This window comes from Eriocheir sinensis, chromosome 36 (assembly GCF_024679095.1).
Source record: "Eriocheir sinensis breed Jianghai 21 chromosome 36, ASM2467909v1, whole genome shotgun sequence".
Lineage (NCBI taxonomy): Eukaryota > Metazoa > Arthropoda > Malacostraca > Decapoda > Varunidae > Eriocheir > Eriocheir sinensis.
In genome coordinates this window covers 14,011,046-14,022,280 of record NC_066544.1, presented here as the reverse complement: position 1 = coordinate 14,022,280, position 11,235 = coordinate 14,011,046, and the positions used below count along the sequence as shown (strand labels likewise).

The 11,235-nt window shown below is 44.9% G+C and overlaps 1 protein-coding gene across 1 annotated transcript in view; it reads right to left on the bottom strand.

Moving 5' to 3' along the window:
- Nucleotides 1–10,029, bottom strand: part of LOC127007871 (dipeptidase 1-like) — a 78,511-nt gene extending 68,482 nt beyond the window's left edge. The window contains exon 1 of the mRNA XM_050879296.1: nt 9,501–10,029. The gene's annotated coding sequence lies outside the window, so the exon portion shown is untranslated. The remainder of the gene's footprint in view (nt 1–9,500) is intronic.
- Nucleotides 10,030–11,235: the final 1,206 nt, after the last annotated feature.

Sequence of the window (11,235 nt, the reverse complement as noted above, 5' to 3'; positions counted from 1 at the left end):
TTTCGTAATTCGCTTTTCATGTTCTATTTTTCTCTATTTTTCCGTCTATCTTTTTCTCCCTTCTCTTCTCTCTCGGTTATTTATTTTCCTTCTTTTTCCTTTTCTTCCTTTTCTCTATTCGTTTCTTCTTTTGCTTTTTCCTCTATCGTTATTCTTTTCTTCTACCATCTTTTTTTTCATTCTCGTTTCAGTTAAATATTTTCTTTCTTTTCTTCATTTTCTTATTATTTTTTTATCCTTTTCTCTGTTCTTTTCTTATATCTTTTCCTTCATTCTCTTATTCTTCTTTTGTTAATTATTCTTACTTTTTTATTCAATTTCTCATCACTTTTTTTCTCTGTCTCCTTTTCTTTCTCTATGTCTGTCCTTATCTCCTTCTTCTCCTCCTCAGTTCTCTTCTCCCTATTCTCTTCTCCATCTTCTCCCATTTCTCTTCTCCCTCTTCTCCATTTTCTCTTCTCTTTTCACTTCTCCCTTTTCTCTTCTCCCTTTTCTCTTTTCCCTATTTTTCTTCTCCCTATTCTCTTCTCCCTCTTCTCTTCTCCCTTTTCCCATCTCCCTTTCTCCCCCCCCCCCTCAAGGCCTCAACACTTCCGGAACTCGGACGAAAATTCTTAAAAATGAACTAAAAAGAGAAAGACACGTTAGGTCAGTTTGGCTTCTGTACATGTTCTCTTCCTCTTGGCCCGCGGGTGTGAGTGAATGATGGAGGAGGAAGAGGAGGAGGAGGAGGAGGAGGAGGAGGAGGAGGAAGAATAGGATGGGTTTGTCGTGTCTATGATTGATAAGATGGATTGATTTATATGTGTGTGTGTGTGTGTGTGTGTGTGTGTGTGTGTGTGTGTGTGTGTGTGTGTGTGTGTTTGGATTGGAGTCCCTCGCACACACACAAAAAAGATAAAAATAACAAAAGCCAATCCAATAGACATCTTTCCTACTTCTCTTTCTCTTCCTTTTCCCTCCGTTCCTCCTCACCCTTCCTCCCCTCCCCCTCGAAGTCCCTCCCCACTGTACCCACCTTCCCCATCTCCTCCGCATTACTCTTTGATTCCCCAATATCCTTCCCCTCTACCAGGCCTTCCTTTCCTCTTAGAATCCAATCCTTTTCATTCTCTTCCCTCCCTCTCTGTTTTCCCTCCCTTTTTTCCCTCCTTTTTCCCTCCCATTTTCCATCCTTTTTCCCTGCCTTTTCCCTCCCTTTTATCCCTCCCTTTTTTTCCCTCCTTTTTTTCCTTCCCTTTTTTCCCTCCCCTTTCCCTCCTTTTTCATTCCTTTTTCTCCCTCTCTTTTTCCCCTCCTTTTTTCCCTCCCTTTTACCCTCCCTTTTTCCCTCCCTTTTCCCCCTCTTCTTTCCCCTTTTTTCCCTCCCTTTTTTCCTCCCTTTTCCCTCCCTTTTTCCTTCCCTTTTTCCCCTCCCTTTTTCCCTCCCTTTTTTCCCTCCCTTTTTCATCCTCTTCACTCCCTCTACCTTTCCCTTCTCTTTTCCTTTTTCCTACCAGCCAATCCTCCCTTACTCCCTTTTCCCCTTCTTTCTCTTCTTTCTTTATCATCTCTCCCTCTTTCCAGTTATACTTATCCTCTCCACTTCCTCCCTTTATTATCCCTTTCTCCCTTTCTCCCCTCTTCATCTCTCCTTCCTTCTCCCTAGTCATCCTCTCCTTTATCAACCTTCCCTTCTTACTATCGCCCTCTTCATCCTTCTCCCTTCTCTTCCCCCCGTTACCACCCCTTCCTACCCTTCTACCATCTTCCACCCCCATTCCACCCCTTCTTCCTCCTCTCCCTTCCCCCTCCTCCTCCTCCTCCTCCTCCCCGTGTCAGTGCCGGGGTGGTAATGGTTGCGGTTGGTTACTGGGTCCGACGTATTGGTGAGCGCGCTAAGCAATCTCTGTGGAATGGTGTCTCGTAATGGTGTGCGTGTGTGTGTGTGTGTGTGTGGGTGTGTGTGGGTGGGGGCTAGGGAGGGGGTCATGTGATAGTTGCGTAATTAGTTTGTGTTTTTCGTTCTTGGTTTTTATTTTATGGCGTCTAATTTTGTTCCCTTTTTCTCGTTTTATCATTTATTTTTGTTTTCTCTCAATCTTTCTCTTCTTATGCCTTTTTTTTTTTATCCATGGCTTAATTGATAACTGTTTTGCCTTTTGTCTTTTAATTCTCTCTTTTTGCCTCTTTCTTCTTTAAAATGATGTATTTTTTTTTTCGTTTTTCATTATCATTCGTTTCTTCCTTCCTACCGTCTTTATCTCTCCCTCCTTCTCCCTACTCTTCCTCCTCTCCCTTATCAATCTCTCCCTCCTGTACTCCATCCCTTCATACTATCGTCCTCTTCATCCTTCTCCCTTCTTTTCCTCCTTCATCATCCCTTCCTACCCTTCTACCATCTTTTACTTCATGCCACCCCCTTCTTCTTCTCCTTTTCCCCTTTCTCTTTTGTTTACCTTTTCGTCAGTTCGGGTCATTTTTAGGTAGTTTGGTAAATCATTTCTTTGTGTTTCCCGTTTTCTTTCATATGGGGTCTTGTGTTAATGTGTATGTGTGTGTGTGTGTTTGTGTGTTTTGTTTTGTGTGTGTAACTTTTTTCGTCTTTATTTTTTTTTCACTTTCATTTTACACCATCTTTAATATTTCTTTCTTTTTATTTTTTTTTCTCGTTCCGCCGCCATCATTCTCCTACGCCTTCCAGCTCTCTCCCTTTTTTGTGTCTTTTTTTTTCTCCAGATCCTTTCCTAGCCTGTGGTCATAATTATCTTCCTTCTCCTCTTTCGTCTTCCTCCTCCTCCTCCTCCTCCTCCTCCTTTTCCTCCTTCCTCCTCCTCCTGCTTCTTTCGTTCCTCCTCCTGCTTATTCCATTCTTGATTCTTCTCTTCCTCCTTTTCCTCTTTTTACTCCCCTTCCTCGTCTTCGTCCCCCTCTTCCTCCTTCTTCCTCCTCCTCCTGCTTCCTTCGTTCCTTCCTCCTTCTTCTACTTCCTCCTCCTGCTCATTCCCTTCTTGCTTCTTTTCTTCCTCCTTTTCCTCTTTCTCCTCCCCTTCCTCGTCTTCGTCCTCTTCTTCTTCCTTCTTCCTCCTCCTTCTCCCTGCGTTAAGTTTTCCATTTTCTTCTTTTAATTCTCCTCCTCTTGTCTTTATCTGCTCCACCGTGTTTTCATCAATCTCTCTCCCTTGGGGTCTTCCACCTTCGTGTCCTCCATCGGTTTTTCTCTTCCACCTCCTCTTCATCTTCATCGCTTTCTCTTTTAACTATTCTTCTTTCATCTATTCCTTTTTTTTCTTTTCAATCTTTTGTTCTTTGATCTCTTCTTATTTTTTTCTCTTCCTCCTGGTCTCGTTTTTTCTTTTCCTCGTTTTCCTTCTTTTCTTCCACATTTTCCCTTCTCATCGCTCTGCTCTTTCTCCTTTCCCCTTTTTCCTTCTCTCTTTTTCCTCTTTTTTGTTTTCTTTGACTCGCTTTTGTTCCGTTTTCTTTTCCTCCTCTTTTCCCTTTCTCACATTTCGTCATCCTTTGTGTTTTCCTTTATTCACTTTTAATTTCTTTCATTAATTTTGTTTTTGGTATCATATTTATCTTTTCTCCCTTCTTCCCTCTTCACACCCTTTTTTCCCTTTCTTTTCTCCCTTCTTCCCTTTTCACACCCCTTTTTTCCTTTTCTTTTCTTCCTTCTTCCCTCTTCACACCATTTTTTCCTTTTCTCCTTTTCCCTTTTGCATTATAATCTTTTTTCTTTCTTTCTTTCCCTCCTTGCTTAGTTTTTCACTCTTCTCGTATGTATCATCTTCCTTCCCTTTTCCTCTCTCTCTTTGTTCATATTTTCCTATTTTTTCTACACTATTAATCTTCCTTTTTTCTTTCTTTTCGTTCTTCTCCTTTTTTCTCTCCTCTTTACACACATTTCTCTCCTCTTCTATTTTATACCATGTTACTTCTCCTCTCCTTCATTCTCTCTTCTTGGCTCACTTTTTATCCTCCTCATTTTCTCTTTCGTCTCTTTTTCTTCTTCCCTTTTTCTTGGAGCACATGTTCTTCTTCTCTCATCCACTATGTTTTTTATGTCCCTCCTTTCTTTCCTCCTTGGTCAGTCTTATTTTTTTTTTCTCCTCGCCCTTCCTCTTCGCTTTTTCTTCATTCTTTCTTCCTGGAATACATTTTTTTTATTCTCTCATGCACTGTTTTCATCCCCTGTCTTGCTTTGTCCCTTCCTTCTTTTTCCTTTCCTCTTCGTTTTTTCTTCTCTCTTTCTTCCCAGAACATATTTTCTTCTTCTCATGCACTATTTTCTTCTTCTCTCTTTCTTCCCAGAACATATTTTCTTCTTCTCATGCACTATTTTCTTCCCTTGTCTTCCTCTGTCCCTTCCTTCTTTTTCCTTTCCTCTTCGCTTTTTCTTCTCTCTTTCTTCCCGGAACACATTTTCTTCTTCTCTCATGCACTATTTTCTTCCCCTGTGTTCCTCTGTGTCTTCTTTCTTTTGTTTTCTTTCCTCTTCGCTTTTTTCCTGGTCCATCGGTTCGAACCCCGGAACAGTATTTAATGAGCGTTGGATGTTTGCGGTAAATTTCGAGAATGGTGTCATTACGATGGCCTCCCTTTGTACTCTGGGATCTCATGATGTTGGCCTTTCATCCTATCGGTTTCTCTTTTTTTGGTTTTGTTGGTGACCGATTTTTTCTTCAACATCTTTTTTTTCAAACGATTTTTTACTCTACCTCTTTTTTTCCAACTCTTCTCCTTCCATTTTACTAGCATTTATATTTTTTTCCCCAGTTCCTTTTCGCTTCTTTCACCTTTTCCTTCCTTTCTTTTCTCCACCTTCATTTTCTTTTTCTGAGCACATTTCTTTTTGATTTTCCTGTTTTTCCTGCACCTAATCCTCTTACAGCCTCTTCTCTCTCCCAATTATTCAGTCTTTTCCTTGTTTTCCCTCCATCTTTACAGACTAATTTACACACATTATTTTCCCCTCGTATTTTAACACCTGACTTACCTAATCAATTTACCTTTCATTATCTTACCTTGTTAATAGACCTTGCCTAATCAGTTCATCTCACCTAATCAGCTTACCCTACATTGTTCTACCTTATCAAATTACCTCAGCTAATCAATTTACCTGAACCTCAATATTACCACTGAAAAAAAAAGATGATTATTAGAGGGTGAAATCTATCCATCTGTTTTTTTACTGTTTTTCTTTGTCTTTTTTTTTCTGAAGTGTCTCGTGTTTCTGTGTGTTCAAAAGAGGGTGACGATTCTTCTGTCTGTCTGTCTGTTTATGTCTGTGTATGTGTGTGTGTCTGTTTCTGTCTGTCTGTTTGTATATTTATCAGTCTGTCTGTGTGTCTGTATCTGTCTGTTTCTACGTGTGTCTGTTTTGTCTCTGTATCTGATGCCTGTCTGTCTCTGTCTGTGTATGTGAATTTCTCTGTGTGCGTGTGTTTGTGTGCCTGTCTTTCCGTCTGTCTCTTTCTATGGTGTTTTTGTGCACAGATAATGAAGGTCACGAAGGTACACTTGTCTGTTTCCGTCTCTTTGTGTGTCTGTCTCTGCGTGTTCGTCTCTGTCTCTGTCTGTCTGTCTGTCTCTCTTTCTTCGGAGGTTTTGCGGCCCCGGGAATGAAGGGAACGAAGCCACACCTGTTTGTTTGGATCTCTGTGTGTCTGTTTCTGTCTCTGTGTGTCTATTTCTATCTCTGTGTGTCCGTCTGTGTTCGTCTCTCTCTCTCTCTCTCTCTCTCTCTCTCTCTCTCTCTCTCTCTCTCTCTCTCTCTCTCTCTCTCTCTCTCTCTCTCTCTCTCTCTCTCTCTCTCTCTCTCTCTCTCTCTCTCTCTCTCTCTCTCTCTCTCTTTCTTCGGTGTTTTTGCGCCCCGGGAATGAAGGAAACGAAGCCACACTTGTCTTCGTGATGGGCAGCAAAAATTCCGCCCTTCTTATTTTTCTTTCTTTTGATTAAGTGGAAGTTTTCTGTGTCGGATCCTCTTACGTGGTGGAGAGTTAATGCGAAAAAAGTGGAGGAGGAGGAGGAGGAGGAGGAGGAGGAGGGAAATGAGGATGATGACGGTGAAGAAGACGAAGAGGAGGAGAAGGAGGAGCAAGAGGAGGAGGAGGAGGAGGGAGTTGGGAAGAAAAAGTTGAAGAGGAGAAAGATATTCTAACACACACACACACACACACACACACACACACACACACACGAGAGACTCAGGTGGCGCAGGGAGGACCATCTGGGTTTAGAGAGCCACACACACACACACACACACACAGGAGCTGAACGTGTCCAGACTTCGCCCTATACGCCCTCAGGCCTCTGGGGGCATTGCTAGACAAGGGGGAGGGGGATGGGGGGCAGGGACCTGGGAGCGTGACTGACCTGAGGGGGCCAAGGGGGCAGGGTGGGTGGGTCTGAGGGGTCGTGCCATGTCCTGAGGGTGTGGCGTGGACCCGCGACCTATTTGGGTCCTGCCGTGATCTGGGTGCTTCCTGTATCTCTCTCCTTTTGCCTCCCTAGAGAGCGGTTCAACAGGTCCAATCTATTAGCATTACGTTGTTCACCGTATCAGTTTACCGTACCGTGCCTAAACAGTTTACCTTAACTTTATTCAATTTACTCCACTTAGCCCTTAGCGTGCCGGCGCAGCGTCCAGGAGCCCCGCGTCCTTCCCGCCGCCACAAGCTGTTTTTTTCAGTCACCGTTGAGTGCCCAAAGACTACCCACATGCTGTCCTGAAGACCACCTATCAACCCGGACTCTTGATTCTATCTTAACAAATATAATCAAAGATGAGTTCCGGGGAACAGCATGAGCCAAGCAAGATGGCGCCACTATAAACACTTGCCAGCGCCACAACGGGCTGGGGTCGACCATCAGGTGCCTCTAAGAAAGCCTACCGATGCCATATGTTGAACGTAAAAAAAACAACTTATGAATTTACTATACCTTATCAATTTACCTTATCTTGCCTTGTCAGTCTGCCTTGCTCTGTGTTACCTTCTCGATTTGCCTTACCTAATGCCTCACTTTACCCAATCTTTCTTTACCCAATCTCACTTTACCCAATCTCACTACCCAGTCTCACTTTACCCAATCTCACTATACCCAATCTCACTCTTCCCTGTCTCACTTTACCCAATCTCACTTTACCCAATCTCACTTAACCCAATCTTACTTTACCCAATCTCACTTTACTGGGCCAATCTCATTTTACCCGATCTCACTTTACCCAATCTCACTTTACCCAATCTCACTCTACCCAATCTCACTTTACCCAATCTCACCTTACCCAATCTCACTTTACTGTACCAATCTCACCTTACCCAATCTCACTTTACCCAATCGCACCTTACCTAATCGTTACCGTGCATCATACCTTCCGTCGCCGATGTCCTCCGCAGTGAAGGCTCGTTAAGGGCTGTCGCTTCCTTTTCATACTTTCCCCTTCATCAACATGCAATTAGGAGCTCATTTCTTTCGACCTTCACCTGCCACTCGTAGGCTTGAGCATGTTTACGTAACCTTGTTTGCCTTGCCTTGCCTTTCTTTGCTATGGTCAAGGACGTTAAATCAAAGGTGCAAAAGAAAGAGTAGAGAAGAAAAGAAGAGAAAAGTTCAAGTTAGTTTGCGTGGTATGTTAGATATGTTTTTACCTGTGTGTCCATATACCTGTCTGTGTATAGTATAGGAGGCAATACGTATAGTGAGAGAAAGAGAAAAAGGGAGAGAATGGGAAAGAGAGAGAGACAGTATAGTATGAGAGAGGAAATAAGAGAGTGAAAGAGACAGACAGTTTAGTATGAGAGAGAGAAAAAGAGAGTGGAAGAGAGACAGTTTAGTATGACAAAGAAAAAAGAGTGACAGAGACAGTAAAGTATGAGAGAGAGAGAGAGAGAGAGAGAAGTCCAAATAGAAAAAAAGAACATGCAACGACTCCCCCTTTCCCCCCATTCCACTTCCCCCTTCCTCCCCTTCCCCCTTCCCTCCCTTCCCCTTCCCACTCTCCTTCCCCCTTTTCCTCCCTTCCCCTTCCCCCTTCCCTCCCTTTCCCTTCCCACTCTCCTTCCCCCTTTTCCTCCCTTCCCCTTCCCCCTTCCCTCCTTCCTTCCTTCCCCTTTCCTCCTTCCCCTTCCCCTTTTCCTCCTTCCCTTCCCCTTCCCATTCCCCTCCCTCCCCTTCCTCCTTCCCCCTCCCCCCTTTCTCCCCCAATACACGCCCCACGATGCGCCACAATAAAGTCAGTCGTGTACAGTAAAGAGAGAAAATAAAGGGTAGAATTGTAAGCTGTCAGATTCAGGCACACACCTCAACTCACCCCCCTGGATTCGACACTCGCTGGACCGCCTCTCACGCCGCCCGAATAGTGAGAGATCAGGAAGGGAGAAGAGAGAGAGAAGGGGAAAGGGAGAAATGGGAGAAGAGGGAGAAGGATAGGAGAAAGTTGAGAAGGGGAAAAGAGGGAGAAAGGAATGAAATGGGAGAAGAGGGAGAAGTGGATAGAAAGGGAGAAGGAGAAGAGGAGGAGTAGGGAGAAAAGGAAGAAGAGGGAGAAAAGGGAGAGAAAAAATAAATATCTATCTCGTCCTTATGTGTGTGTGTGTGTGTGTGTGTGTGTGTGTGTGTGTGTGTGTGTGTGTGTTCTCTTGCTCTCTCTCTCTCTCTCTCTCTCTCTCTCTCTCTCTCTCTCTCTCTCTCTCTCTCTCTCTCTCTCTCTCTCTCTCTCTCTCATGTCTTGCGAGTTTGTATGCGTGTGTGTGCGTGCGTGTGTGTATTTATGCTTGTACGTGTGTGTGCATGTCAAGTGGAGGTGAAGATCATTCCTCACACACACACACACACACACACACACACACATACACACACACACACACACACACACACACACACACACACACACACACCTGGTTAATTTACTCCTCCCTCCTCCTCCTCCTCCTCCTCCTCCTCCTCCTCCTCCTCCTACTCCTCCTCCTCCTCTCCCTTACTCCTCTCACTTACTCTTTCCACTTTTCTTACTTATTCCCCTCACTCTGTCTTCCATAATTTCTCTCTCCTCATTTCCGCTCTCCTTCACATCCTTACTCCTCTTTCTCCTTTATCTCACTTTCTTTTCTTCTCTTCCTTTCCCTTTCACTTTCCTTCCCTTCACTCTCTCCCCCTTTTCACCTCCCCTTACCCTCGGCTTTCTAGTTTCTACTCCCCTCAATATCCATCACTCCCTTTCTCTCCCCTCTCTCTCTGTCACTCTCTTTCTCCCCTTACAGTCAGTCTCATCTCTCTCTCTCTCTCCCCTTACCTCCCTCCCCTCTGTCTGTCACTCCACCTTTTCCCCTTTTCTCTCACCTCTCGCCTCCTCACATTCCTTGCCATTGTACTTCTCTCTCTCTCTCTCTCTCTCTCTCTCTCTCTCTCTCTCTCTCTCTCTCTCTCTCTCTCTCTCTCTCTCTCTTTCACTTTCTCTTTCTAACACCGGTATCTTTTGTCTCCTGCAGGTAAGGTGGCTAATGAAGGAAGCTTACCTGTGCGTGAGGAGGGTCGCTTGGACAGGTGTGTGTGGCGCTGAGGGAGGAAGGGAGAGCACAGGTAACAGGTACGGTGATGAGACAGTCTTTAATTAACAGGTAGATTGGTCCGGTGTCGCTGATTAACAGGTATGTTCTCTTATTTTTTGCTTTTTTTGTCTTCGTTTCACTTATACACACTAAAGAAAATGAGGTTATTGTTTGGGTCCTTGCACTAATCACCACCTCTTGTCCCTCTTTCTCCTCTTCCTTCTCTTCCTCCTCTTCTCAGTGTCTTCTTCCTCTTCGTCACAAACTTCAATCAACAAGTTTCTCACGACTTCGCAAACTTTCACTTTCCCATCACTCTCCCTTCATTCCCTTCGTTCCGTCACACTTAGAGGGTTATATGCTAGCAAGTCTCCAGGATAAGATAAGAAAGGGAAGGTGGGAGGGGGGGACAGGTGTGGTAAAGTCGGGCACACCTGTAGAAAGCGCGAAGTCAGGTGTGCGAGGGAGCCCAGCGAGTAACTGCCTCCTACCTCGCCGCGCGCTCGCCACTAACTGATCTCTTGCAAGGCGCGAGAGTGGACCAGAGGGAGGGTGGTGGGTAGGGGAGAGGGAAGGATGGAAAGAAGGTGGTAAAGGGAGGGTGTTGGGCAGGGAGGAAACAGAAGATGGGAGGGAAGAATTAAGGGGAGGAGGTGGATGGTATGAAGAGAAGGAAGATGGGAGATAAGAATGGGAAGAAGATAAAGTGAAAGATAAAGAAGGGAAAAGGCTTATGAACTACAGAGAGAGAGAGAGAGAGAGAGAGAGAGAGAGAGAGAGGGAGAGGGGAGAAGGAATAGAGGTGGAGATAGAGAGGGGAGAAGAAGAGTGGCAGTAGACAGATAGGGGAAAGAGGGGAGGGGAGGCAAGGGATGGGAGAGGAAAAAACATAAAAAAAAGAGGATTATGTAGAAGGTCTTATGGGGGACGAGACCGGGAGACAGGAAGGAAAATAGAAAGGGACAGGATGAGATGGACAGTAAAAAGGTGATTGAACAGGAAGGGGAGAGAGTGGAAGAGAATAGGGCAGGTAGGTAGGTAGGCAAGAGGTGGAGGGGGGAAGGGGAGAGAGATAGAGAATGGAGATACTAACAAGGGGGAGAGAAAATGGGAAGTGAGAGGGAGAATGATGGAAGAAGAGGCGCAGAAGAAAGGAGATAAAGTAGATGAGGATAGAGGAGGAGGAGGAGGAAGAGGAGAAACGATGGATATAGATGGAAGAATGCAACTACTACTACTACTACTACTACTACTACTACTACTACCACCACCACCACCACTACCACCACCACAACCCCAATCATCATCATCATCATCATCATCGTTATTATCACTTTTCTTATCGTATTAATTTCCGTTAGTTTGCATCGGTCGCCTAATTGGGTTCTGATTCCCCTTCGACCCAGCGAGGAAGGCGATCGGGTAGCCTTTAAATCGCCCCATACACAGTGTTTAAAGAGAGAGGCGGCGAGGGGAAGGGAGAACGAGGGGAGAGCGAAGGGCATGAGAGATAACAAAGGGTGGCGGCCAAGGTGAAGGGTGCGGGAAGGGAGCGGTGAGGGGAGGGAAGGGGGGAGGTGAGGGGAAGGGAAGAGGCTTTGGATATGGAAGATGGTGAGGAAAAGGTGCGGAAAGGGAGAGGTGAAGGGGAAGAGGGTCAGAAAAGGGTTCGGAAAGGGAGAGACGAGGGGAAAAGGGTGAG